A 25,828-nucleotide genomic window follows, 5' to 3' on the forward strand; every position below is an offset into this window, starting at 1 on the left:
ATGAATTGTTGAGATATGTCTGAAAAAATTTTCAAAGAAGACACTAATGAAGTTATCTACAAAACAGAAATAGACACACAGACATGGTAAACAAACCTATGATTACGGGGGAGAAGGAGGGTAGGAAGAGATAAATTAGGAGTTTGAAATTTAAAAATATTAACTACTATATGTAAAATAGATTAAAAAACTAATTTCTTCTGTATAGCACAAGGAACTATATTCAATGTCTTGTAACCTATAATGAAAAAGAATATGAAAACGAATATATGTATGACTGAAACATTATGCTGTACCCCAGAAATTGACACATTATAACTGACTATACTTCAATTTAAAATAAAGTTTCATAAAGTGCATTGGGAAGAGAAGGGGTTGTTTTATATAAGATGGGATCTAGAATATTTTTACCTTTAAAGCCTATTACATTCAGGTCTAGGGACGTGTTTCTTAGAATGGTCCTACATTTTTTGTGGCTGAAACCACTGGATATAGGGTAGACTAGCATAGCTATTGTCCTTCTTTCTACCCTGTCCAAAGTGTAAAATCAGCACATTCATGAGTGAACAGAAAGTAACCTCCTTCCATGCTCGCATTCTCTTCTGTTAGCTGAAAGTCTGCTTAACTGCAGGAATCTCTCTAGACACAAAGCTAAGAAGCTCCTCACATGCTTTGGGTTGTATAAGGCATCAGGGCCACTTTTCTGTCCTGGGGATGCTTAGGAACGCAGCACAATGTAGTGATGAGAGGCAAAAACACAACAAAAATCTATTACTCTTAAAGACATCTTTGCCACCCACTATGGAATTGTCTCCTGATCTTACCCTGCAGAGTTGTTGGGATGCTCCGATGAGACAATGTTGCAAAAGCGCTTTGCCAAGTTAAAGGCCACTTACCAACGCCAGGAATTATTTTTCCGTGCTTACCACCTGAACTTGCATTAGCCACTGTCAAGCCTGCCTGTCCCCGTGCTCCCTGATTACCAAAGCTGACCTGGGCCACAACCACCAGAGATGGTCTCTGATTATCTGATTGTTATCTACTTAATAAGTTTCCAACATTTCTATTTCCTAAGAGTCATTTCCCCCTCTTTCTAAATACCTGAGGAGAATCATTCTCCCCACACAGAAGCTGAAAACAGATTTCACCTGATAGCCCAGCTGTGTGGCTGATGCCACCCTGTTACCAGGAAGTGCAGCTCTGTTTCCTTTTTTTGTTTAAGTTGAAGTCATTCTAAGTCATGGCCACAGACGAGTGAATGTGGGTGACTTTAGTTCCAAGCCTTGATGACAGTACTAAGATAGTCCCAGTATCACTCCTTGCAACACCTCCTGGACACCTTCCCACAGTTGGACCTACTGATTGACAGGAAGAATTACTTAGCATTTAGAAAGCGTTTGGTGTCACAAAGGAATTTATGACTTGTTTTATTAGTTCTTCCTTAGAACCTCCCTATAAGGATGGTCAATAAGACACAGGTGAAGAAATCGGGGTCCTGGGTGATACCAACAGTGTGACAAATCACCATTTCCCTGGATAAGCTGTTTCCATGCATAAGTGATTAATTCCTCCAGTAAAATCCTACGGGGTTGATCAAGTTTTGAAAGTCATTATCCAGGGGCTGTGAGCTCTCCATCAAACAGCCAATGAAAGGGACTGGTACTGATGGCCTTTCAAAACTCCACCAGTAAGCTAATGGTTTCCAGATGCATTTTCCTCCAGCTGGTGCAAACATTTCTCTCCTTCCTTATATGGTACCTTCATTTTGTCATAGGTGGAACAGGGAGTCTGAAGCCCTGAGAAATGACTTGTGCAAAGTCATCAAGTGAGTTGGGTACAGAGCCAAAATCACAGCACTTGGCACAAAGTAGATGCTTAATAAAGAAATATTTGATAAATGAATGACTGAATGAACTCAAATCTGGTATTCGTTTTTCTCCCCTGACTGTGCTCTGCAAGAAGCTATTTAGATCCACGCCATATCTGCTACCCTTCAGAAACAAGGTTCCTTTCCTCAAGTCTAAGTTCTAGTCCTCACTGTCCAATAAGACAGCCAGAAGTCACCTGTGGCCACCGAGTACTTGAAACGTATTGGGTCCAATCAGTGGGTTATAAACGAATCTCATATTTTGAAGGATTAGTGTGAAAATATTCTAAAATATTCCCATGTTCAACAAATAACAGTTTGGCTATACTAGGTTAAATAAAATATCACTAAAAGCAAATGTATTGGTTTCTTTTTTAACTTGGCTACTAGAAAGTTTTAAATTTTAAATTCCGTTTATGGCGTTGCTTTGTGGCTTGTATTGGACAGCACTAGTCTATAGAGGCTTTAGAAAAAGAATCATATACTGGGGGTTTGGGGCAGGATGAGTAAAAAAAGGTGAGGAAGATAAAGTCACAGGATGTAATGTCCAGCCTAAGGAAGACAGTCAGTAATAGTGTAATAACTTTGTATGGTGACAGATGGTAACTACTCGGAATCATGGTGATTATTTTGTAGTGTATAAAAATATCAAATCATTATGTCAAACCAAAAAAAGAATAAAAGCTTTAAAAACTAAAAAAAAAAAAAAGAAAAAAAGAATTATATATGACGTCTCCTGTCTCCTTTCAGTAAAAATTCTTTTTTTCAGGCTAGCTAAGAACCTAGGAATAAAGTTAAGGGTAACTTACTTTCTTGGCAATAACAAAAAAATTCCTCCCTCTTTTCTCTACCTTAATCCTTTACCTGAAGTTTCGCTTGCAGACTTCTTAACCATGTCCCTGGAAAGCTGGGAAATCCCCTGAAGGATTGGTGGTTGGTTGGGCAGCTGGTCGGCCAACCCGGGAAGCCAGGCATCTAATCAGAAGAACCACCACCCCAATCCCAACAGCCACAAGCATGGAAGTCACACTGTGAACCAGGGAAGTATTTCTGGAGTGTGCTCTTGGTGAATAAGTTTTAATAAAAAATAATTATCATAATAACTGACGTTTTTATAGCACTTGGCAATTTATAGAATACTTTCACATGTATCCTCTCACTTGGTTCTCATAAAAGCCCTGTAATTTGGGCATGATTATGATCCCACGTGATGGATACAGACACACAACTCAAAGCGATTAAGAGGTCTGCGCATGATCACACGCACCTCGAAGGTGGTAGATGTGGTTGGAAACCCTGGCCTCTGAATGCAGGGCTTTAGCTTATATCGCAGGGCCTCCAGAATTCAGGGTGTGAGCTCCCCCGGCCTGACTGAGGGCTCAGGTCCCTTTTCCTGCTGTGCACAGGTCAATAGTAGAGGAGGAAAGGAAAGATGTAAGAAGTAGGAGAGAGGAAAGGACTCTAGGTAAGGGAATACAGATGTAATATCCTGATGGGAAACATCCTTGATGGCATGCCATAATCCCAGCTGTAATTATCTTTTATGTTGATGGACACTGAAAGGGAGGTGCCATCATGGCCAAATTCTTATCGATGGAAGTCCTACTGACTGCTGGACAGAGGCTAGCATTGGTATTGCCATCTGAGAGGTGAGGAAACTGAGGCTCAAAGGTATTAAGCCCAATGTTCATTCCTCCACCTTCAGTTGGTTTGTGCATCAATCTACAAATCATATGTATCTTTATTATTGTCATTTATTTTTTGTCTTTATTTGTTAATTATTCAACAATTATCTCAATTATTTATATTCAGTTTATTCGGGTTTACCTAGTTTTCTGTCTCTGGCTCTTAAAGCACTTTAGTTTCTTTGAAAAAAATCTTTGTTTTCTATTAAATGCACTTGAGGTTATAAATTTTCCTCCAAGTAGCACTTTTGTAGCATCCATGGGTTTTGATCACTTCCATTGTGTGTGATAGTATCAAAACCCATTTCACTGGTGATTCTTCATTAATACTTTCATATTATTCAGTTCTAAGTATTTGAGAATTTTATTGGCTTTCCTCTTTAACATGGATTATTCAGAGGTGTGATTTTTATTTTCCAAAAATAGTATCTGTCTCTTGAATAAGTAATGTACACATATGGTACAAAATTAAAGAGATATGAGAAAGCATGCAGTGAAAAGTCTCTCAAAAGCTACTTCAGCATGAGTCCATTATGATATGTAACAGAAACGGCAAACCTATAGGGACAGGAAACAGATCGGTGGTTATCAGGGGTGAAGGGTGGTGGGAGGGGTTGGCTATAAAGGGACAGGAAAAAATCTGGGGGTTGGGTGGGGGATGGAACTGTTCTATGCCTGCATTGTAGTGTGCTGCTATGGCTGTGTGCATTTGTCAAAACTTGGAGAAGTGCTTATTAAACAGGGTGCATTGCATTGCATGTAAATTACACCTAATTTCTAAAAAAATTAAAGTCTCCCTCTTTTCTCCAGAATTAAATGGTAGTTTTCCCATTAATATAAAATTTGCAGCTATGGTTTTTCTCTTCATACTGGAGAAACCTCTATTTTAGTTGCAAGGAAACTTCTAAAATTATCTAATTTTTTAAAAGGCTGACTGGCAAAACGTTATTCTGAAAGAGGACACATCCTTCACGAATCTCCACATTCTGCTGTGATCCACTGGCAATAAATTATCTTGGCCACACAGACCCCTATCCCTGGGATCTACTGAGTGTTTTGGAATCTACTAGCACTTCCTGGAAAACGTGGGGAGTGCCTGGCAAGGTTCAGTACCTACCTCTCTGGGTCACTGCTTGACATACAACTGAAAAGATCAAGCTGACATTCTGCTTAAGCCCTGGACAGCATCAGCTCTGCTGTGACATGCGTTAAGCAGTCATAAAAGAAGCTTGCTAAGATGACATGATTATGATTATCCATAGACAAATTAAAACAATCTCATAGCCAAACAACCAGGATTAAACAGGGAGTGGGTCATGATCGTAATCCCTCCTGAGCAGAGCAGGCAGATGTCGTCAAAGGAAGGAAGCCTTGCTTTAGAAGGACTGCTTATTAACGTCTTCACCTGAGTCCAGGAAGTGTTAAAGACGCTGCGCTTGCTTAGTCTTTAGGACACAACTGTCAGTGGAGAAGTCAGTCTCTCTGAGCCTTGGTTCCCTTCTCCGTAAAGTGGAGAAAATTTCATCTATTACGTAAGTTACTAGAGAGACTGAGGGGGATAATGGCTAGAGATGCCAGCAGCAGAGAAGGCTCCTTCCATAACCACTGTGTTTGTCAAGGGAGGACCCCTGATTCTACTGCGATGGGGAGGGTAGCCTCCCATCCTAGTCCCTTGAGGGTCAGGGGTCCAAAAGAAACTATCAATCTGTGAATTTCCCAACCGGCATCGTATCAGCACCAAATGAAATAATGCACGTCTAAGGGCTTTAGACCTTAAAAAAAAAACACTGTAATGGCATCGATACCTCCCTTACACATCCACACATACCGTTCTACCTGGATAACTCAAACCTATCCTTCAAAAATCATCTCAAGCGCCAGCTCCTCCAGGAAGCCTTCTAGAATGCCCGGCCTGAGCTTTAAGAGCCCTTCTCTGGGCTCCCAGAGCCTCTCACACTGCACGGTGGTTGCATGTTTGTCTGTCACCTCCTTTGATCTGGAGGCTGATGGTCAAATCTTCGCATCTCATGGTGGAATATGAGTGCCCAGCGGAGTGGGCAGGCATATGTGTTTGTTAACAGGTTCTTACTGATGAACTTGAAGGTGTTTTTAAGAGCAGAGCACTTCTCTCTCATGAAGTCCCCAGCTCTTGACCAGACATAATCTTGCGTTACTCCAAAAGACTCAAGAGTATTTTCTGGCTTCTTCTCTCGTGCGATTTGTAGCAAGTGCCTTCACCCTCTGAGCCTGATGAGAACAGCAGTGCCATGTCTGATGCTGCGAGGAGCAGAGATGGGAAGGTGCTTTGACGAGACTGAGGGCGAGGAGCCACTAGGCGAAAGGCTTGAACTCTGGCTTCATGCTCCCTGTGAAGCCTTTACCAGTGGCACCAGGAACACGTTTTAGAGACAGAGTCAAGATTAACTCACAGCCATGTGTTCACTTCCCTCCCTGCTCTGGAATGCCTGACTCTTCACAGGGCTGATTCCTCTTCTGTGGAAGCCCCTGACATTCCTGTGGGTGACACTGACCTCGGTGATTTCCTAGTGTCCTCTAAGGCAGCGGCACTCCATCCTCATTACACACTGACCACTGGAAAGTGCTCAGAGATTCCTCTCTGCAGCCCCACACACAGATTCTCATTTGATCGACGTGTCCTGGGTCTGTGCATGCCCCACGTTACATGGGTCACAGCTGGGGCCCCTTTAGAAGAGGATAACATATCATTTTGAAAGTCCAACTAAATGTTCTCCAGAATTTCTCTAGCCTACAGCCCTACATGTTTAAGCACATTCCCTGCACCCCAGCCATGTAGACTCTTAGGAGCCAATGCTGAGATGGCTGATAGAAGTCAGCTAGTCCAGTTCATTAATTCCCAGACTAGGAAACCGAGGCCCAGAGAAGGTTTGTGGTGTCCCAGAACCAGAACTTGAACTCATGTCTCCCAACCCAGGCTAGTGATGCTTCCACGACCCAGGCTGCCTTTGAGGATAACAAATAGCTCTTTGCACCAGAGGACTGGGTGGGGAGGTTCTTAATATTTCCTTCAAATGGACTGCTGAAGCTTACATCTCCCATGGACTCTGGCCAAAGCTGTTTATGACTGTTGTCCAACAATCCGGAACAGGAAAATTTTGAAGTCAGTAGAATCAGGAAGTTGTCAAACAGGGATGCGTTTGAGCCCCAGCTCTACAATTTATGAGCTGATCAACCTTGGATAAGCTACTTCTGTGAACTTCCATTCTCTCTTCTGGGCAACTGAGTCGACAGCGGTACCGGAACAACAATGCTGCCCAAGACAAACCCTCTACTCTGGATACTTCTAACTCTCCCTTTCCCCCAACAGCCCACCAGTCACCAAGTCCTGCCCACTCCTACACTGATTTCTTGAATTCCATTTCTCTTTCCCCCGACACTATCCTCATTCGGGCTGCTGTTCATGTTGCTCTGGGTCATGGCCAAGCCCCCAGCTGATCTCGCTTCTAGCCAAGTCTTCCTCAGAACTGGGACATCTGATGCTCTTATCCCATCGTGTAAAACCTCCCCACCAATCCTAAGATAAATCCAAACTTCTTATCAGGCCCACCAGGTTTCTGCTGTCTGCCTACCTCTTCTGCATCATTTATCATCTTTCCAACCGACCACCGGCATCCTCATATCCTGTGCCGGTCACTCCAGGTCCTCTCTGTTCCTTCACCAAGTCCTCCCTGACTTCGCCAGGTCTGAGTTAGGACCCATCTAAGTGCTTGCACAGAACTCTGAGCTTTTCCTGTGATAGCCACATGACATACTGTAACTGCTCTTTACCTGACTCTCCCCTACAAATGCCATAGGAGGGACCACCTCGATCATGACTTTCACTGTGTCTCCAGTGCCAACGACCATGCCAGGCAATAGAGTAGGCGCTTTATTTGGATCTGTAAAAAGATATGACGTTGATTTAGCAGGCTTTGTAATTATTAATTAATTAATGACACAAGTCTGCACAGTGTCGGACATAGAGCAGTGACCAATAATCAGTTTTTCCCCATCCCTGTTTCCCTTGTCTGCCTTTTTGATCTGCTTTTAAAAAGGTAAAAACTGAAAGGGAAACAGACAATCCAACAGAGAAAGCAGAAAAAACCGTGAACAAATCCTTCACGAAACAGGATATCCAAATGGCAATTAAGCCTATTGAAGAAAGTGCTCAATTTCATTTGTCATCAGGAAATACAAACTACAATCACAAGAGAATACCACTCCCACCCACCAGAATGGCTAAAATGAAAGGGACAGACAATAGCAAAGATTAACATGGATGTGCAGCCACTAAAATGCTCACCCACTGCTTGTGGGTGTGTAGAACAGAACACAATGATGCTCGAAACAATGTTTGGTGGCATTGAGTCAAATGAACATATTTATATCTAATGACTCAGCAATTCCCCTCCCAGATATATACCCAACAGAATTATATTCATACATTCACCAAGGTATGTACTAGAATGTTCAGAGCAACGATTGGAAAAAACCCAGATTTTCATCAACATCACCATGGATAAATTGTTTATTTATACAAATAGAATATTATATAGCAATTAAACTGAACCAATGATGCCCAACATCGTGAACAAGTTTCACGTACATCATGATAAGAGAAAAAGCCAGACAGAAAAGCCTCTATGCTATATAATCCCATTCATGCAAAGTTCAAGAACAGACAGGTTATGGTGTTAGCAGTCACGAAAGTGGTTACCCTTGGGGAAAGGGATTCATGACTTGAAGGAGACACAAGTGGGGCTTTAGGATTTCTGCAGTTTTTTTTCTTGATCTAGGTGATTGTTATACAGATGTGCTCACTGGGTGAAAATTATGATTTTAGTCACATTCTACAACTATAAGTCTGGGAACTTCGATTTTGGGTTGGTTTCCATCATTCTGTAAATGGAAAGAATGGCTCGCTGTGCTAAACTGTTGTAGGAACCACGTGGTTGATGCTTTCCTTCTGGGAGTCTGGAATTTTTGTCTGTCATGTTTTAACCGGCATGAAAACAGGTGGGCTAAAAAGGTAGACATTTGCAATGTTCTCTCCACTAAGGGGGAGGGAAAATTGGTCCCCAGGAGCAAAATTTAGATAAACTAGAGAAAATACAGAAGTAGGGACAAGGCAGACAATTTTGCAAGCACACATCCCCCCTGGCATTCTAGCCAAGATCTCCTGACAGCTGTAATATTAACCACGTAACTGCTCAATTTACGGCTTGGGATTTGAGTAAATTTGCAATGAGAAAAAAAGGGAAGGGGAAATTTTTTAAATGGCTTTGTATTTTGTGACTATGGCATCTGGATGTGTGGTAAAAATGGAAGAAAACTGTTACAGTTTTATAATTTCATCAATGCCAGAGGGGTCATCCGAATTAGGGAAACTGCAAAACAAACAAACAAACAAACAAAAAAACGTATTAGTGAAACACAACTTCCTTGCTTTTTTTTGCCACTGATGAGTAAATTAGAATTTAAACTCTTTGGCTATTAAGCAGAGTAAATCTCCACACTGATGATTTTCACTATGATTTTTGCCTCCTGGAGCCTCTGGTGTTACGGAACCAGGTCCGTTTGCAGATGCCCAGCAAGCCAGACGCCGAGACGCCGAGGTTTGCAGCAGACAAAGGGTTTATTCACAAAGCAGCCAAGAGAGGAGATGGGAAAACAAGTCTCAAATCCACTTTCTGAAGGCGAGGAGCTTGGAATATTTATGGGAGAAAGAAGCAGGGTGGTCTGAGGTGTGGGGAAAGGTGACTGTAGGTAAGGAGAAGGTGACGTCATCGGTGTTCTGCGCAGGTGTATGTGACATGCTTCTTCCTGGGACGCATGTTCAGAAAATGGTGGTATTAGCATGATCTGAGGGTGGAATTTTTGGCTTCTGATGTCAAAGGTTATCCAGTAGACACTCACACAGGCCCAGCTGAATGGTTGGTGGTCTCTACTGGTTTGAACTGGGCAAGACTAGCTCCATGTTTCTGGAAAACAACTTAATCAGCCAGTTCTACAGTGACCCATACCTCAGAGGTGTTACCTACAGGGCGCAGTTAGAGGAGTCTTGTGATAGATTGTCTAAGTGACATGAAGCTTGGAGGGGATGCACTTGCAAGAACAATTAAAGCAAGCTTAGTCAGTGAAGGCAGGTTAGGGGATATTACTTATTAAGCAGGTTAGCAGTTAAGAAATCTAGCTGATGGCTGCCCTCGGTTTCACTGGGAAAAGACAATCAACATGAAAACAGAGGCACTCAGCAGCAGAAAACACACTTTGGAGTTTTAAAAAGCAGTTTTTAGTAGCTAATGACCAGGATCCTACCAGATCTTGTAAACACTGGTGGTTTTCTCACCTGCTGCGCATATTCTGAGTGGGGCCACGTGGACTCTAAGAATGACAAGACGGATAGTGCTTGGGAAATTCTTGCTTGTCACTGGGCTTGGAACCCAGTCCTTTGGCCCTCCAGCGTCAGCCTGTTTGCTGCTAAAGAAACACCATTGGGCTTTTTGGAGTCCTAAATTGCCTGAAATCTGATACTCTCTGCTCTGGGCCTCTTCAGCCTCAGCTGGAGCTGTGCTGAACTGAAGGCAAACCCGTGCTCAGGGAACTCTGGGACCTCTGCAGATAAAGGGCCCTAAAACATGAGAATGTCATGGATTCTGGCTGAACCATCTAGGTCGCATATGATGTGTCCACAGGAAAGGGTTGAGGTTCAGATGGGGCCATCTGACATGGAGCTCCTGTAATATTTCGTACTTGTGATACAGAGACTGACTGCAGTCTACCTTGAGATTCCGGCTGGCAGCTGCCAGATGGGAGAGAGCATATCCCAGGGCCTGTGACCCCCTCAGCCTTCTCCTGATGGATGGGACTCTCAGAGATGCCTTGCTGCTGGTCCCAGGTTAGCTCATCTCTCAATGATTCACCGATGGCCTGGCTGCCCTCCCCCTCTCCTGGGCCCACACCTTAGGAGGCAAGTTGACAATGAAATGGAGCCTGCTCCAGAAATCACTGCTTGCAGGATAAAGGAGCAGGATGAAAAGGATGGGAAGTTATGTAAGCCCATTCTGAAAGTTGCTGAAGATTCAGGATTTCATCCTGACCAATTCTTGAACAGGATTACCTTTCTGATTCAGTTGAATAAAAAGATTCTGCAAAAAACGAAAAATAGACTTACCATATGATCCAGCAATCCCACTCCTGGGCATATATCTGGAGGAAACTCTAATTCAAAAAGATACATGCACCCCAATGTTCAAAGTAGCACTATTTACAATAGCCAAGACATGGAAACCACCTAAATATCTATCAACAGATGACTGGATAAAGAAGTTGTGGTATATTTATACAATGGAATACTACTCAGCCATAAAAAAGAATAAAATAATACCATTTGCAGCAACATGAATGGACCTGGAGATGGTCATATTAAGTGAAGTAAGGCCAGAAAGAGAAATACTGTATGATATCACTTATGTGTGGAATCTGAAAAAAAAAACAAGCACACAAATGAACTTATTTACAAATCAGAAACAGATTCATGGACGTAGAAATTAAACTTATGGTTACCAGGAAGGAAAGGAGGTGGGAAGAGATACATTGGGATTTTGAGATTTGCAGATACTAACTACTACATATAAAATAGATATACAACAAATTTCTTCTGTATAACACAGGGAAGGATATTTAATACCTTGTAGTAACCCATAGTGAAAAAGAATATGAAAACAAGTATTTGCATGTATACATATAACTGAAACATTATGCTGTATACCAGAAATTGACACAACATTGTAAACTGACTGTACTTCAATTAAAATTTTTTTAAAAAGTGTTCTGTGAGAATGCTTTTGTCCCTCTCCCGTACAACCCTTCCAGGTGAAGGATTTGGGAAGCAGTAAGAGTTGACTTTAATATGTAAAGTTATGATGACTAAATGGGACACACTGAGTTTGAGACAATAGAAGGTAAAACAAAACCCTCAGCAACTTGGGAGACTCGGGGGAGCACAAGTGCTCCGTTTTTCAGGACTGTCCCTGGAAGCTTCCCCTCTTTCTGAGGGAAAACTCCCTGAGCTGCCTTTCCAAGCAGCTGGGAAGCTTTCAACTCACACGAAGCCTTGATCACCCCTGACAGCACAGACTGTGGGACAGCAGGGGTGGGCAGCTCTGCACGGCCCACGGAGAACACCTCCAGGTGCTGTCCACTCGCCAGGTGGGTGAGCTGGTGTCACAGACGAGCAAACCGCTTGTAACTGCCAGCCTCAGGCAGTCCCTCCGAATCTGAGGACTGAACTGAATTAACTGGAAGGACCTGGTGGCCTTAGGAGGAAGCCTCATGATGGGAGGCCACACTGGGAGGCCCTGTAAACATATGGTACTGCCTGCTTAATGGATGGCCTGCTTGGGGAACCTCAACAACTGTCAGCTCTTTCTTTGCAGGGCTTGTATGTGCACCCTCTGGGGCTGCACCTCCTGTCACCACCTCAGCCCTCAGAAGCCTTTGGGTCAGCTTCAACTTACTATCCAGAGCTGTGCTCAACTCAGCTGCTGCCTCTGACAGGTAAAAAAGGCTCACACTCAAACTTAAAGAGACAGCTACCTGGATTTCTAAAACAGACATTTATGGTTACTCGGCTTGGCCTGAACTGGTGAAGCTCAGAAGAGCGTGACTGAGATCAGCCCTGCAGTGTGGTCTCACCCTGCTGCATGGGCTCCTAGGGGTAATAATTTTGCTGCAAAGATGCCTTTGGCCAAAGACTGAGGAGGTGGATTGCGCAGAAAAGCATAGATGTAGCAGGTCTGAGACTGCCGTTTCAGAAAGTCCGGCCCTCTGATGGCCTTGAGGAACATGGGTTTGGGGTAGTTTCTCACCAGTCCTGAGATGATGAATGGCTCACTGTACTGAGCTGTTTGTACAAACAGTGTGGTTCATGCTGAACATCTGATTTCCTTCTGGGAGCCTGGAGTTTGGGTGCCTGCCAGGCAGAGGGAACCCACAGGACTGACCCCAGACAAAAACCTTGGACCCTTAGGCTTGGGTAAGGTCCCTTGGTAGATGACATTTCTCATGTGTCGTCAAGTTTGTTGCTGGAGGAATTAAATACGTGACTGGGAGAGAGTCTGAGAACATTCCCAAAAACCCGAGCCTGGTTTCCTCTGGATTTCACCCCATGTCCCTCTTCCCTTCTCTGATGTCAGTTAATAGGCACTCCGCAAATGATAGCTGAGTATCGCCATCATTTCAATTGCTATTAGTAAGTCGAGACGGGAGGAAGGGGAGTCACATATTGTGCAGAACCCTAGTGAAACTGGTCTAGCAGGTCATTGTGAAACCAAACTTACAAGGTCTTTCCCCCAGGAGACCACGCAAATAAGATGTTAAAGTCAGCAGCTTCCACTCTCGGGTGGGGGCACCGAGTGGAATCAACTCTCCCGTCCAGATGTGAGGCTCATTTTCAGCATCGGCTTCGCTGCCTGCCTGTGACTCACTCTACCTGGAGACAGGAGTAGGAACAGGTGAGTTTGTCATCGCATCTCATGAGTGAGTGTCTGGGACAAGGACAAAGGAGACTCTTGGGGTGGGGAAAGGCAATTAAAAACTTCCATAAAGAAACTGAGGAATGACCAGACACAAGCTATGTACAGAGGTGAGACATGCTGACGTGAAATCACAAGTTATGATGGTACCCCAGTTATCTCTTTAAGAATGCTGATACTCGGGGTCAAACTGCAGTAGACAGAAAATATGAGAAAAGAAAAAAGCTGTAACCATAACCAGAAAAGGCGCAAAGTCAGCAAGCAGGGAGGGGCCTCCAAGGTCACGTAGTCTCGTGGTTTTCCCTACAGCCACAGGCGTCTTCCAAGATGTTCCAGAGAATCTACAGATTGAGAAGTATTTCTTGCCAAGAGGATGGCTTAATATTTGCAAATATTAACTACTACATATAAAACAGAGAAAAAAAATAAGTTATCTTCTGTCTAGCACAGGGAACTATATTCAATATCTTGTAGTATCCTATTATGAAAAAGCATATGAAAGCAAATACATGAATGTATATGTATGACTGAAACATTACACTGTACATCAGAAATGGATACAACATTGTAACTGACTATACTCCAATTTAAAAAAAAGATGGCTTGCTGCTTGAGGAATCTTTTCAACCTTTTAATCTGCTTTTGTTCAGTGCTAAAGATCTAAAAATCAGTGGTGTATGCCAGGGCCTATTTATTGATAGGAACCCAAAGCCCAGGGTGGACAATTAACTTGTTCAGAAAAACACAACGGCAGACCTGGGTCTTCAACCCATAAGTCTTGCTTCCCTCTCCCATGTGGGGATAAACTGATAAAACTGATGGACACACTGTGACCTGTTCCAATGGACAGGATGATAGATGTGGGTCTCTACCTTCCCCAGACCTAAAAGAGGTTTTCGGGAAAGCCCTCCTCGTCATCAGGAGGTGAGGTTCGGAAGGGCTTCCAGATTTGGGGATCAGATGGTGCAGGTTCTATCCTGAACCATGATCTCCCCAGATTGCTCTTGCCTGCTGACAACGGAACTAGTCTCTTACCCCCAGATTTTCATCTGTGCTGCTCCGGCCCAGTCTCCATCCTTTCTGCCCCTCTGGGCTTGGCTGGCCCACTCACTGTGAAATGAGGGAAAGTGCTGGACTTCTCTGCCCCCTGTTTTGTTGGCTCTCTCTGGGCCTGAATAGGCTTTACCTCCTGGCAGCTGATCAAGTCCATTCAGAAGAGTCCTTGGTTTCTTACAGCTAGAAGAAAAACTTTGGGACCATCTAATTCCATCCCCTACTTTTGCAGATAAGGAAGCCAAGGTGTAAGAAGGTCATGTGACTCAAAGTCACGCAGGAAAACTAGGAGTCAGAGTCAGGCTTCCTAATCCAACACCCGCATCCAACAGCTTTGCAATATTCACACCAACATTCTCTCTTTTAATTCTACTCAGTTTAAATCAACACACATTTGTGGAAAGTCTAACATGTGAATTTTAGGAAAGGGCAAGGAGGAGGAAGGACGGAGGAGAAAGGAGCAGAAGTCACGAATTGATCCAAAAGAAGCTGCGAGGGAGACAAGGATGTGAAGGACGCATTCATCATCCTTAAGAAGCTTATAACCAATAAGAAAAGGGAAGATAACTGTATGACATGAGGCACCATCTGAGCGCTCTGAACAGGTTTACATCAGTCAGGTAAAAGCAGAGGAAATTTAGGATGCTTAAAATAAAAGGCTTCAGGGAAGAGGCAATATTTAAAACAGGTTAAATCATTCAACACCCATTCCAGCTTCCTTCTCAGGGGCCCTTAGAGGCTAGAAAACCAAAGACCTCCCCTGACTTCCTTGCAGTTGGGGCGGCTAGGAGGCTCCTTTCTGGCCAATGAGGTATAAGCAGGTTTCTTCTAGGATAGCTCCACTTCTACGTCTCTCTTCCTGCCTGGAACTTGGGTTATGAGCAGCTGTCACTCAGGCAGGTGGAGCAGGGAAGACAGAAAGGGCCTGGTTCCTGGAGGGAATTCAGGATGAAGCTGCCTTGCCAGCCCTAGACTGCCTGCCCCTGGACTTCTTGTTGCCTGAGACAAATGAATCCCTGTTTGGTCCAGCCACTGCAGCTTCTCTTAGATGCAGCGGAACCCAGCCTGCCTGGTTCCCAGGCCTTGGGAAAATTATAGGATTTCAAACAAGCAGAGGCAGAGGACAAGAAAGGTGTAAGCAAACACTACAGGATAGGGAGAAAGTGTGGGGCATGTTCTTGGCAGAGCCAGAGCGCTCATAGAGGGAGATCAGGAGAGAAGGTGAGAAAGGCAGGCGGGCCCAGGGATGGAACACGAACGCGAGTGGACTTCACCCAGAAAGCAGAGAGGGCCTGTTGAGGGAAGGAAGCAGCACTTTCTTGGGAAGCTGATGTTAGTTCCTTGGCACCGAACACCAGCGCCTTGGTGAGCAGGCTGGGCAGCTGGTGAGGAGCCTGGAGCAAGAGTGGGTGGCCTGTTCCTTCCTAATCTGCAGCATGTACATTACATTCCTGTTGGCTTAGTGCAAACGCGGAACCTCGGCAACCACAGCACCGCAAACTCACTCCCATTCTGAAGGCTCTGTGTCCTCGCTGTCCTCCCACCAGCACCTGGCAGGCTGGCGAACCACAGCCAGAGCCCTCTGGCTTCTAAAGTGCTCCCTGCTCTCACTGCAGTCCGTGTCAGGCCACCAAGAACGATCAGAGAGGGAAGCACTAAGAGATATGCAGGGGTCAACATGAGCTGGCATCGTTGATAGGGAAATGGAAGTGAGAAAGATACCCAATCTGTGATGGTTCAGAACAGACAACAACGTGAGATAAATTCTTCCCCGGCTGGACTTGTCTGTGCGTATGTTTCCCTCATTCCGAATTGGGCAGCAGAGGCAGCGTGATGTCATGGAAAAACACTGCTTCCAGTCAGCCTCCAACTAGCTATTTGAACTAAAAAATAATAATAATTTTTAAAATTTTTTAAATTTTTAAAATGATAATTCCCTAGACTTCAATCTTCCCACAGACCCACCTGTACACTGAGAAAGGTCTGGACAGAGAAGCAAAAATTTCACCCTCCGAGCCCCCAGTGCAGCCAGCAGTGGGCCCTGCTCCGTCTGACCCAGTCTCAGACCTCTGCCAGAAAGTTCTGACTGTATCCTGTTGACTGGGTCCTCAGAAGATTCCCCACCAATGTACTTTAAACAAGAAAGGAAAACAGGAGCCTTTGAGGGGAGTGTAGCCTGAAGAGGCTCCATGAATTTCTTTTGAAATCTCCTACCACCATCTGAAAAATTCATGAAAGTTCCGTATTTTACACCATAACAGAATTGTGTTGTTTTATTATTAAAAAATTCTATGCACTTACCAGTTCAATGATCATTTTCCTCCATGGAATCCCGGGCAGATCTGTTTGCATCCCTGATTCCCAGCTAGAGGCCTAGCTGTCAACAGGGGACGTCATTTAAGATGCTTGAGCTGGGGAAGGGCTCGGGAAGACACAAATCAGATCTGTGTCTTCAAAGATAACTCTTTAGAGTAGCGAGATCTGAGAAATAACTGAAATGTCCATCAAGAGAGAACTGACTAAATAAATTACACTCATAAAATAGAACACTCTGGTGTTAAAAAAAAAAACGTCAGATCAGCAGGTACGGGTAAGGAAAGCTCTCGAAGGTAACATGAAGCGAAGAGAGTGGAGTGTGGACCGTGTGTACAGCGTCTTCCCGTTGGTGTGGAGATGTCGAAAACACATGTGCTCCAAGGACGTCCCTGCATATACACACTTGTACAAGCAGAGGAATATTCTGGAAGGGTACACAGCCAACTGCCAACCTCTAGGGAAGGATACTGGAACTAGGAAGTGAGAGAATTTAGTTTTCATGGCATCCCCTTTGGAACGATTTGCATTTTTACCATGTGGCTGCATTAGTTTTCCAGATAAAAGAAGGAGTTCAGTCCATCTTAAACTGCTTCAAGACAAAAAGTGAAAGAAAATCGTGTTTAAGAAAAAGAAAAGTGGAAAAGAACTCTGGCAGCAGTGCATTATGGAAGAGTGGTGGGGGAAGAAAAAGAGAGTGATTATTTTGAAGGACTCAGTAAAAGCCACTGCTCTAGAGCAGGATGGCAACAGTTGACCCAAGGAAGGAGCAGGAAGGATGAGAAAGACGTGTGAGAGACTTTTGAGCAGTAGAAACTTCAGGACTTGGCAACTGGTTAGCTGTGGAGCATAGGATGGAGGTAGAAGGTAAGGAAAACTTTGGTGATGGAGCAATGGGGGTGCTGTTCCCTTGCAGAAGGTCTGCAAGGAAAGGGGACAGAATGAGGGGGCTAACGAGCTCATTTTTGGAGGTGCAGGTAGAGACGACCATTAGAAACGTGAGTCCAGGACTTATGATGAAAAACAATCACGTTTACTGTGTGGATGGTGGCACTAAGTTCTAATAGAATAAAGGATGCACGTGATTTCCTTTCCGTGGTGAAAAGAGTTAAGACAGCAGGCCTGGGATTTCTTATCCTTAGAAAGGCCTGCTTTGCAAGGTTGACTCTTGGCTGACATCTGGGAACCTGACTGGCAAACAGGTCCCTGCACCGGTAAGAGATTTTCCCTAGACGAGAAAGGTGTGCCTAGACTGTTTGTACAAACAATATGGTTTATGCAGAATAGTATTTCACTTCTGAAAGTCTGGAATTTTGGTCCGTGGTAGGCAGAGGGTGTCTATGTGACCAGCCCCACTAAAAACCTTGGGGACGATGTCTCTAATGAGCTTCCTGGGTCGACAACATTTAGCATAGGTTGTCACCATGTGTGGCTGAGGAATTAAGTACATCCTGTGTGACTCCACTGGGTGAGGACCTTGGGAGCTTGGGCCTGGTTTCCTCTGGGCTTCCCCCCACGCAGCCTTTTCCTTGGCTGATTCTGCTTTTGTGAAATACATCTTAGCCACAAGGATGACTCTATGCTGAGTCCTATGAGTCCTCCTAGCAAATTACTGAAACTGGAGGTGGTTGTGGGGACCCCTGACACGTCTCCCTCAGATGGAGATGGGGTGGGAGGTACCCTCCACAGCTAAATCTGCATGGCCTCTCTGTGCTCCTGGCCATCCTCCAATCTCTCTCTGTTGCAGTTCCAAAGGAAGATATAGCGTTCAATGTTTGTTTTACAAAAGCCTAGAGCTTCTCAGAAAAAGGTATGATGCAGGTGAGGTGTGTTCCAGCCCCACCTGTCCCGCGAGTATCAGCCAGGTAGCGCCCAGCCCAGGCTGCTCGTCTAACACACACATGGGATGACCGCGTGTTCTCTCAGTGCCCATTCACTCTGGCAGCCTGTCACTCTGTGATTGCTTGATACTCGGATGGTCTGGGGTTTTTCAGAGGCCCAACAGAGGAAACAAAGGCTGGCCATCACAAAGCCTGTAAAAAGGAGGTGCAGGGTGAATCTTCCACACCCAACCAGAATCCAAAGTAGCCCTAATTAACAGGCGATGAGTGAAGGGTGATGCACCCTGGACCTCTGATCTTTATTATCCCCAAGTTCAGGAATCTGCTCATCCTCCCAGCCAGGCCCTGGCTCAAGGGGTCTCAGTCATAAAGGTGTGTCCCAGGGAGGAACAATAGTTCCTCGCACTGGCTCTGCTCTGCTACCTGCCAAGGCCCCCAAGAACCCACATGTTTCAGATAAATGGGGGTGGGGAGCTGGGGCCGGGTGGGATGGGTTGGTGGCCTTTTGTGCTACACGGCGGGGTTTTTTGTCGTCGCTGCACCTTCTAAGATAATGTGAGCAGGGGTTAAAAAATGAGGCATGGCCCCATCACCAAAGGGACTGACTTTCTTTCTAGAGCTTTAACATTGGAAACATAGTCTTCTAATTCTTTCCAGAAACATTCCTCCCTCCTCCCAGGAAAACATAACATCACCAATCTTGAAAGGAACAGGTCTGTCCAACTACAGATGGAAGAGCCCATCGGGTTACAAAGGACACAGTCAGGGTGCTGCTTACACAGTCTCACATCTGCCTGTGGGAGGAGGTAGCTGATCTCCCTTCACAATTATAAAGACCACCTAAGTCTTTGTAAGATGTAGTGTTTTGTTTTGTTTTGTTTTGTTGAGACTCCTTAGTCTTAATTCTTTGATGTAGTCATCTGAGGCTAGCCTTGCCTAACCTGGGTTTTTCTCTTGGCAGTTTACAAAGAAGCCTCTATTTTCTTCTCCACCCCAATTCTATTTCTAGAATATTCCCTCTGAAATCCATTACCTTGCAGAAGCAAGCAGAGTTCTGTGCGAAGATCCAGGAGGACTTGGTTTCAAAGGCCACCTTTGGACAGGTTCCGGGACCTCTCTGGGCCTCGTTTCCCTCACCTGTAAAATAGGAGTGAACGTAATAATCCATGCGACATGGCTCGCCTTGTGCCCTTCACAGAGCAGGCAGGGAATAAAAGTAGCTGTTGTTCTGTTACTTGCCACAGCAAAGACCTCCTTCAATTCTCCTTAAACTCAAGTTTTAGAGATCCCCATGCAGACAAAAGTACTGACTCCCCCCTCCCAATTTCTCGTTCATATTTTATTAACTCACTATTTGTTATCACTTTTCTTTTCTCTGATGGATTGTTCTCTAAGACCTCTGAGTCCTGAGGGCCCTGCTACCCCAGGTCTACACACCATTCTTTGTCTTAAGTCCACCTCCTCCTCACTATTCTCAACATTTTCCTTTTAGTCAGTTAGCAGATGTCTCTAGAGAACTTTCCAGACTGCAGGCAGATTTCTGTGTCAGATAGGACACATTAAATGTTTCTCCAGTTGAGACCCTGTGACTGTATCATTAATAAGGGTTTCTAGACAAAAATCTATGTTTCCTGATCTAGTTTGGAGTTTTGTAATACCCGTAACACAGATACATGGGTGACTGACTGAGATATCTAAACAACCACTTTTCTTTTTTTTAGATGCTTCTTTCCTCCTGAGGTTCAAGTCCCACCCTTTCTGCCAGAATAACAACAGCCATGCAGCACATTGTTGAGCCCATGTGTGTTTCAGGGATCTGCAGGGGCAATGCATGTATGAAGCCCCATCACAAAATCCAGCCAGAGTAGCTCCAAGGGGAGGCAAAAGGGGGTGTTTAAATATCAGATTCAAGACACAGTATAGGTTTGGACATCAGCTAAATGCAAATCAAAACCATAATGAGGTACCACTTCTCACCTACCGCTGTAGGATGGCTATAATCCGAAAAACAGATAATAACAAGTGCTGACAAGGGTGGAGAAACTGGAACCCTGATGCAACACTGGTGAGAATGTAAAATGGTGCAGTTGCTTTCGGACACAGTTTAGCAGTTCCTTAAAATGTTCAATATAGATTTATCGTATGTATGAGTCAGCAAGTCCACTCCTAGGTAAATACCCAAGAGAAGTGAAAAGATACGCCCGCACCAAAATTGCACATGAATATTCATAGCAGCATTATTCATATTAGCCAAAAAACAGAAATAACTAAGATGTCCATGAACTCATGAATGGATAAATAAAATATGGTATGTCCATTATTATTTGGCTAGAAATGTTATTTGTCTATAAAAAGGAATGAAATACTGATCTGTGCTACAACATGGATGAACCTTGAAAACATGCTAAATGAAAGAAGTCAGTCACAAAATACTGCATATTGTATGATTCCTTTTATCTGAAGTGTTCAGAATAGGCAAATCTATAGATACAGAAAGTAAGTTAGTGGTTACCTAGGGCTGAGGAGGTTTGGAGGGAAATGGGAGTGACTGCTAATAGGTACCAGATTTCTTTACAGAATGATGAAAATGTTCTAAAATTGATTGTTGTGATGGTTGCTCAACTCTTGTGAAATACTAAAAAAATATTAAACTGTACACTTTAGGTAAATTGTGTGGTATGCCAATTAAATCTCAATAAAATAATATAAACAGATAAATAGATAAGCAGTACAAGATCTTATCTTGATAATAAAGACTAAAGACTGAAGGTCGAAAGACAATTAGAGTAACTATAAACCCCTAGGTGAACCTTACCATCAGTACAAAGCTGGCAATATATACTGTGAGGAAGGCACTCTACAAAAAACCAAACCTTCAATAACAGATAAAAGTGGATTATCTAAAAAGATATTTTGATGTCACCTTCCCTGGACTACTTTGAATTATTCTGTAAACCAATCCAGATTGCTCAAGAATAGGAATTAAGAGGTAAAAAACTAAATCTGTATTCAGTGCTACGTGGCAACCAAACCAAGTTCAGATGTCATTGGTCATTGTGTACTCTACCCCCTGTGAACAACTCCGAGGTTACTCTAAGTCCTGCCTGGGAATTGTCTGCAGCGTCTGATTTAGCACTCTGCCTGTTGCATGGCAACCAAATCAGCTTAGCCATCTGCCTCAGAGGCTCAGGTCACCTTCTACCAAGGGTACCAAAGTAAAAGATGTTGTTCCTTTATCCAGTAATAACCACAAATGTCATTATATAATTATGTAAACTATAAAATATATTTATTTGTAATATAATATAAATATGATCAATAAAGCCTTATTATTGACAATGACAACAAGGAATACAAAATGTGTGCGACCTACAAGGGGAATCGTGAGAGGGAAGAACCAATCTGGCTCCATATTAGATCCATTTCTTTCACTTTAGCCTTTGTATTCTACTGCTTTTGTTGTAAGTTAAGAACATTGCCAGTGGAAGAGCAAGTGCTTAGCATGCACGAGGTCCTGGGTTCACCCCCAGGACCTCCCAAAAATTAAAAAAATTAAAGGAAGGAAAAAAAAAGAACGTTGCCTAAAGCCTGAAATACACAGGATAGCCCATTCTCAAGGCTCTGACCCTTAAAGGTATAATACTTTTCCATTCATATAGAGATAAAAAGTTGCAGGACAGAGACTAGCATTTCTCTTGTTGGAGGTTTACATTGTGACCTGACCTACCTACACAGCTGTGAGAACAAAGGATTCTGACAGCTAGAAATTTGCAACCACCAACCTCATCCCCTCCCCTGTTAGTACAAAAGAAGCCTGAATTCTAACTCAGGGAAGACGGTTCTTTGGAACACAGTCCACCATCTTGGTTTTCTGGCTTTCCAAATAAAGTTGCTATTCGTTGCCCCAACACTTCATCTCTTGATTTATTGGCCTGTCATGTGGCAAGCAATACAAGCTTGGATTCAGTAACAGAACTGTAAAACTTTACTGAAGAGCCAAAAAGACGTGAATAAAAAAAGCAATATTCCATGTACCAGGATAGGAAGCCTCGGTATTGAAAAGAAATCAATTCCTTCCAAATTATTCCATAGGGTCAGTAAAATTTGGGTGACATTTTTAGTGGATGTATGAGAATGTGCAAGTGTGTACAAAAATATATATGTGTGTGCATTAGTGGGCCGGTGTTACGTGCATGTAGACAAGTACTTTTGCAGGGATTAGGGGCACAATTTGGGCAATTTGATTCTTAAGTTTTCTTGGCTGAGACTATAGCCAGGAATGTTTAAAAAATAAGAACCATGAGGATGGAATAAAGGAACATCTACAGAATTAGAGGAACAGAGGTGAGTCCATAAATAGACCCTCCTATTCATATGAAATTTGTAAATGGTGTTGGGACAACTGGCTAGTGTGAGAGGCCATTGCCTAGCCTGCTGCTGGGGAGGTGCTAGGCTGGAAATCTCTACTGCAGGAAAAGCCCAGATGCCAAATTGAAAAGTCCTAGGTCTACGACACAGCTGATCTGAGAACAAGAACCCAAGCATCAGGACCGCTAAACATCAAGTCTAGATTGGCAGTTACAGAGTAGTTACCTTGTTGTGTAGGGCAGGGTGAGGAGCTATTTATTAACGACTTCTCACAGTATTGGGAACAAAAATTCAAACAGAAGAGATAAGGTTCTCCTAATCTTAATCTCTGCCCTCCTAGGTGAGCCTCAGAGAGATAAGGTGGGTCATATGGAACTGGGGAAACGTTCCATCAAGGTACCCTGTATCCGAGTTCAGGAAACACTTGCCCTCACTGCATGTCTAACTTCTGCTGATCCAGAAACTAACAGATGCCTCTCACAGCTCTCCATTTGGAAAAGTGAAAAATGGGATCTCTCTCTTCATCTATTCACAAAAATTGATTCCAAATAAATGAAACTTCAGATGCAACAATTCAACTTCTAGGAATCTCACCTATCGCAAAACTCGTAAGAAGCCTACCAGGATACATGTAAAAGACTAGTCATTACAGTAATGCTTGTACCAGCCAAAAGAGTAAAAAGTAGTGGTCACGATAAAAGCAAATAAATGTTGAGGACTTATTGATTTCACCACACCCCCATGAGGAAAGTGGTATTATTGCTGCGGAAAAATGTGTTGCAGCTCGGTGTTACAACTCAGTTGTGACAGCAACCTAGAAACGGGTGAGAAACCAAGCAACACACCGAGAGTTGAAGAACTCAGGTTCACTAAACCAGCTTGCCCAAAGAAGTTAACACTTCAAGCTCTGGATCCCGTCTGTAGGTTTACATAGGCCTTTTATAGGCTGCCAGTTTTACACTTTGCAACATCATATGCAAATAAAGTATAACAGAAATTGACCAACCAGGAACAAGCTTTGTAGAAATAGACCAATCAGGAGTGAGAGAAATAACCAATCAGGAGTGAGCTCCATGCAAATGAAGTACTACAAATGGACCTATCAGAAATTAGGGAAGTGGACCAATCAGAAGTGAGAGTAATACCCAATCAGGAGTGAAGGAAATAACCAATCAGAAATGAGCTCAGGGAACCAATAGAATTTTAGGTGTAAGTTAGCCGCTTTAGAGGCAGAAAGTGAGATAGAGCTTCCCGGCCAGGGAACCCGGCGGTGCTGGCAGGAGAGTAGTGGCCTTGCCTGGGGGTCCTGCCAGTCTTTTTATGGGGCTTCCCGCCTCATTTTCAGGTCCATTTTACAGACAGGAAATGGTGGCACAGAAAGGTTCCGTTACTATCCACGGTCACATAGCTGGTTTGACTTTAGATGTCTGGCTCCAAAGCTCACTCTCTTACCCAGTACTCTTCCCTGCCTCCACCCGACTGTCCGTGATTCATTCACTCATTTGTTCATTCAAAATCTTTACTGAGCACTATCATGTGCTAGGCACTGTGCTGAGCACTGGAGACACAGGGAACAAAAGTAAACAAGGTCCCTACCCCCAGTGAGCTTACAGTCTAATAGGGGGACAAAGACACACAAAAACATGCGTAACTATCCGCTATCATGAGTGCAAGAAAGGACGGATCAATAGTGCTTTGCTATGAGGCCTTTTAACAGGTCACATGATGAACCCAGGGTGAGGGGAAGCCTTCTCTGAGGAAGTAACATGAGAACTGAGATCTGACGGTGCGTAGGTTAGGGCAGGTAGGGGTGTGTGTGTGTGTGTGTGTGTGTTTGTGTAGTGAACGACCCGTGCAATGGTCCTGTGGCAGGAGGGAGGGTGGGGTAAACACTTATGCCAGTAACTATAAGTGCTATTTTAGGGCCCTGGCTTCTGGGAAACCTATGCATGTCATCTTTTTTGCAACCTCCGAGCCAGAGAACGCTGCTGATTGGCAGGGTGGAGGGTGATGGCAGTTTTGGCCACATTGCAAATATATGCCTCTAGGGCTTGGGAGGGAGGGAGGTGCAGATAATTGCAGTTGCTGGGCTGGGGCTTGGCATTCTTCGTGGGCAAACAGCACCTTTGGTAATACACATCTTCAGGATGGAATGAGTCTAATCTGGTCTAGAGGGAGGCCACTCCTTCTTCAGAAAGGAGAGACAGATTCAGACAGGTGCAAGCGATCAGAGACAAACTCAGTTTCAGGTCCAGTATGCCACGGGCACAGCTGGGAGGTCCTGGCTGCTTCCTGGAGTCAAATGCAATCGTGTATCTGCTCTCCACTGGAAAGCAAGCTTCCCCAGACCAGCTCATTCACTCCACAAGCACTTAGCAGGGATCGCATGCTGCGGGCAGCAGAAAGAAATACTGTGCTTCCATATCTCACAGGGCTTCAAATCCTTTACGGAATAAGCAGCGGTATAAATAAACATAACAATCAGAAAAGGCAAGGCAAAAACACATAAAAAGATCAAATTCTTCACAAAATGTATTATGAATACAACCACATAAAACAGCTAAAATGCTATGAATAGTAAAAGGATTGGGAAGAAATATTTTTTAAAGAAAGACTATAAATTATGTTTTGCTTCTCCAATGTGGAATTATGTAAGGGTTTTCCTACTTTTTAATATTTCCTAAAGTTTTAGAATAAAGACAGACTACATTGTTGATGGCAAGGTAGTAAGCTTTATTTAAATCCAGTAATTAATTCATTCGATAGATACTCCTTGAGTGCCTCTGGCACCAGGCACGGTTCTAGGCACTGGGACTCAACAGTGTGTGTGTTTCTCATCGCAAGGATCAGGAAGGATGGAAGGATGGTGTGGCTGCGGCCGAGGGAAGAAGGGAGGATGGGGAAGGGGAGAAGATGGCAGGGTAGCAGCATCCTTAAAACATGAAAAGACTTTGGACTTTATTCTAAATGGGTTTAAATCAAACAGTAAGCGAGAGTTAAATGCTCTTGCAGGGAGAGTATAAGACAGCACATAACTGCACAGTTCAGATATTGCAGTGAGGAGGACAAGGACACTGGGCAGGAGCAGTTAACGGCGAGCTGGACTTGAAGGAAGGTGGGATTCACACCGACAGGTAAGAAAGACAC

General features: G+C 43.9%; 1 protein-coding gene across 1 annotated transcript in view; it reads right to left on the reverse strand.

The window, feature by feature from the left end:
• Positions 1–13,678: 13,678 nt before the first annotated feature.
• STK35 (serine/threonine kinase 35) overlaps positions 13,679–25,828 on the reverse strand; it is a 95,902-nt gene continuing 83,752 nt past the window's right edge. Inside the window, exons 4-5 of the transcript XR_004313174.1 lie at positions 19,347–19,450; positions 13,679–18,505 (exon numbers count right to left, since the gene is read on the reverse strand). The gene's annotated coding sequence lies outside the window, so the exon portion shown is untranslated. The remainder of the gene's footprint in view (positions 18,506–19,346; positions 19,451–25,828) is intronic.

Source organism: Camelus ferus, chromosome 19 (genome assembly GCF_009834535.1).
Source record: "Camelus ferus isolate YT-003-E chromosome 19, BCGSAC_Cfer_1.0, whole genome shotgun sequence".
NCBI classification, from domain to species: domain Eukaryota; kingdom Metazoa; phylum Chordata; class Mammalia; order Artiodactyla; family Camelidae; genus Camelus; species Camelus ferus.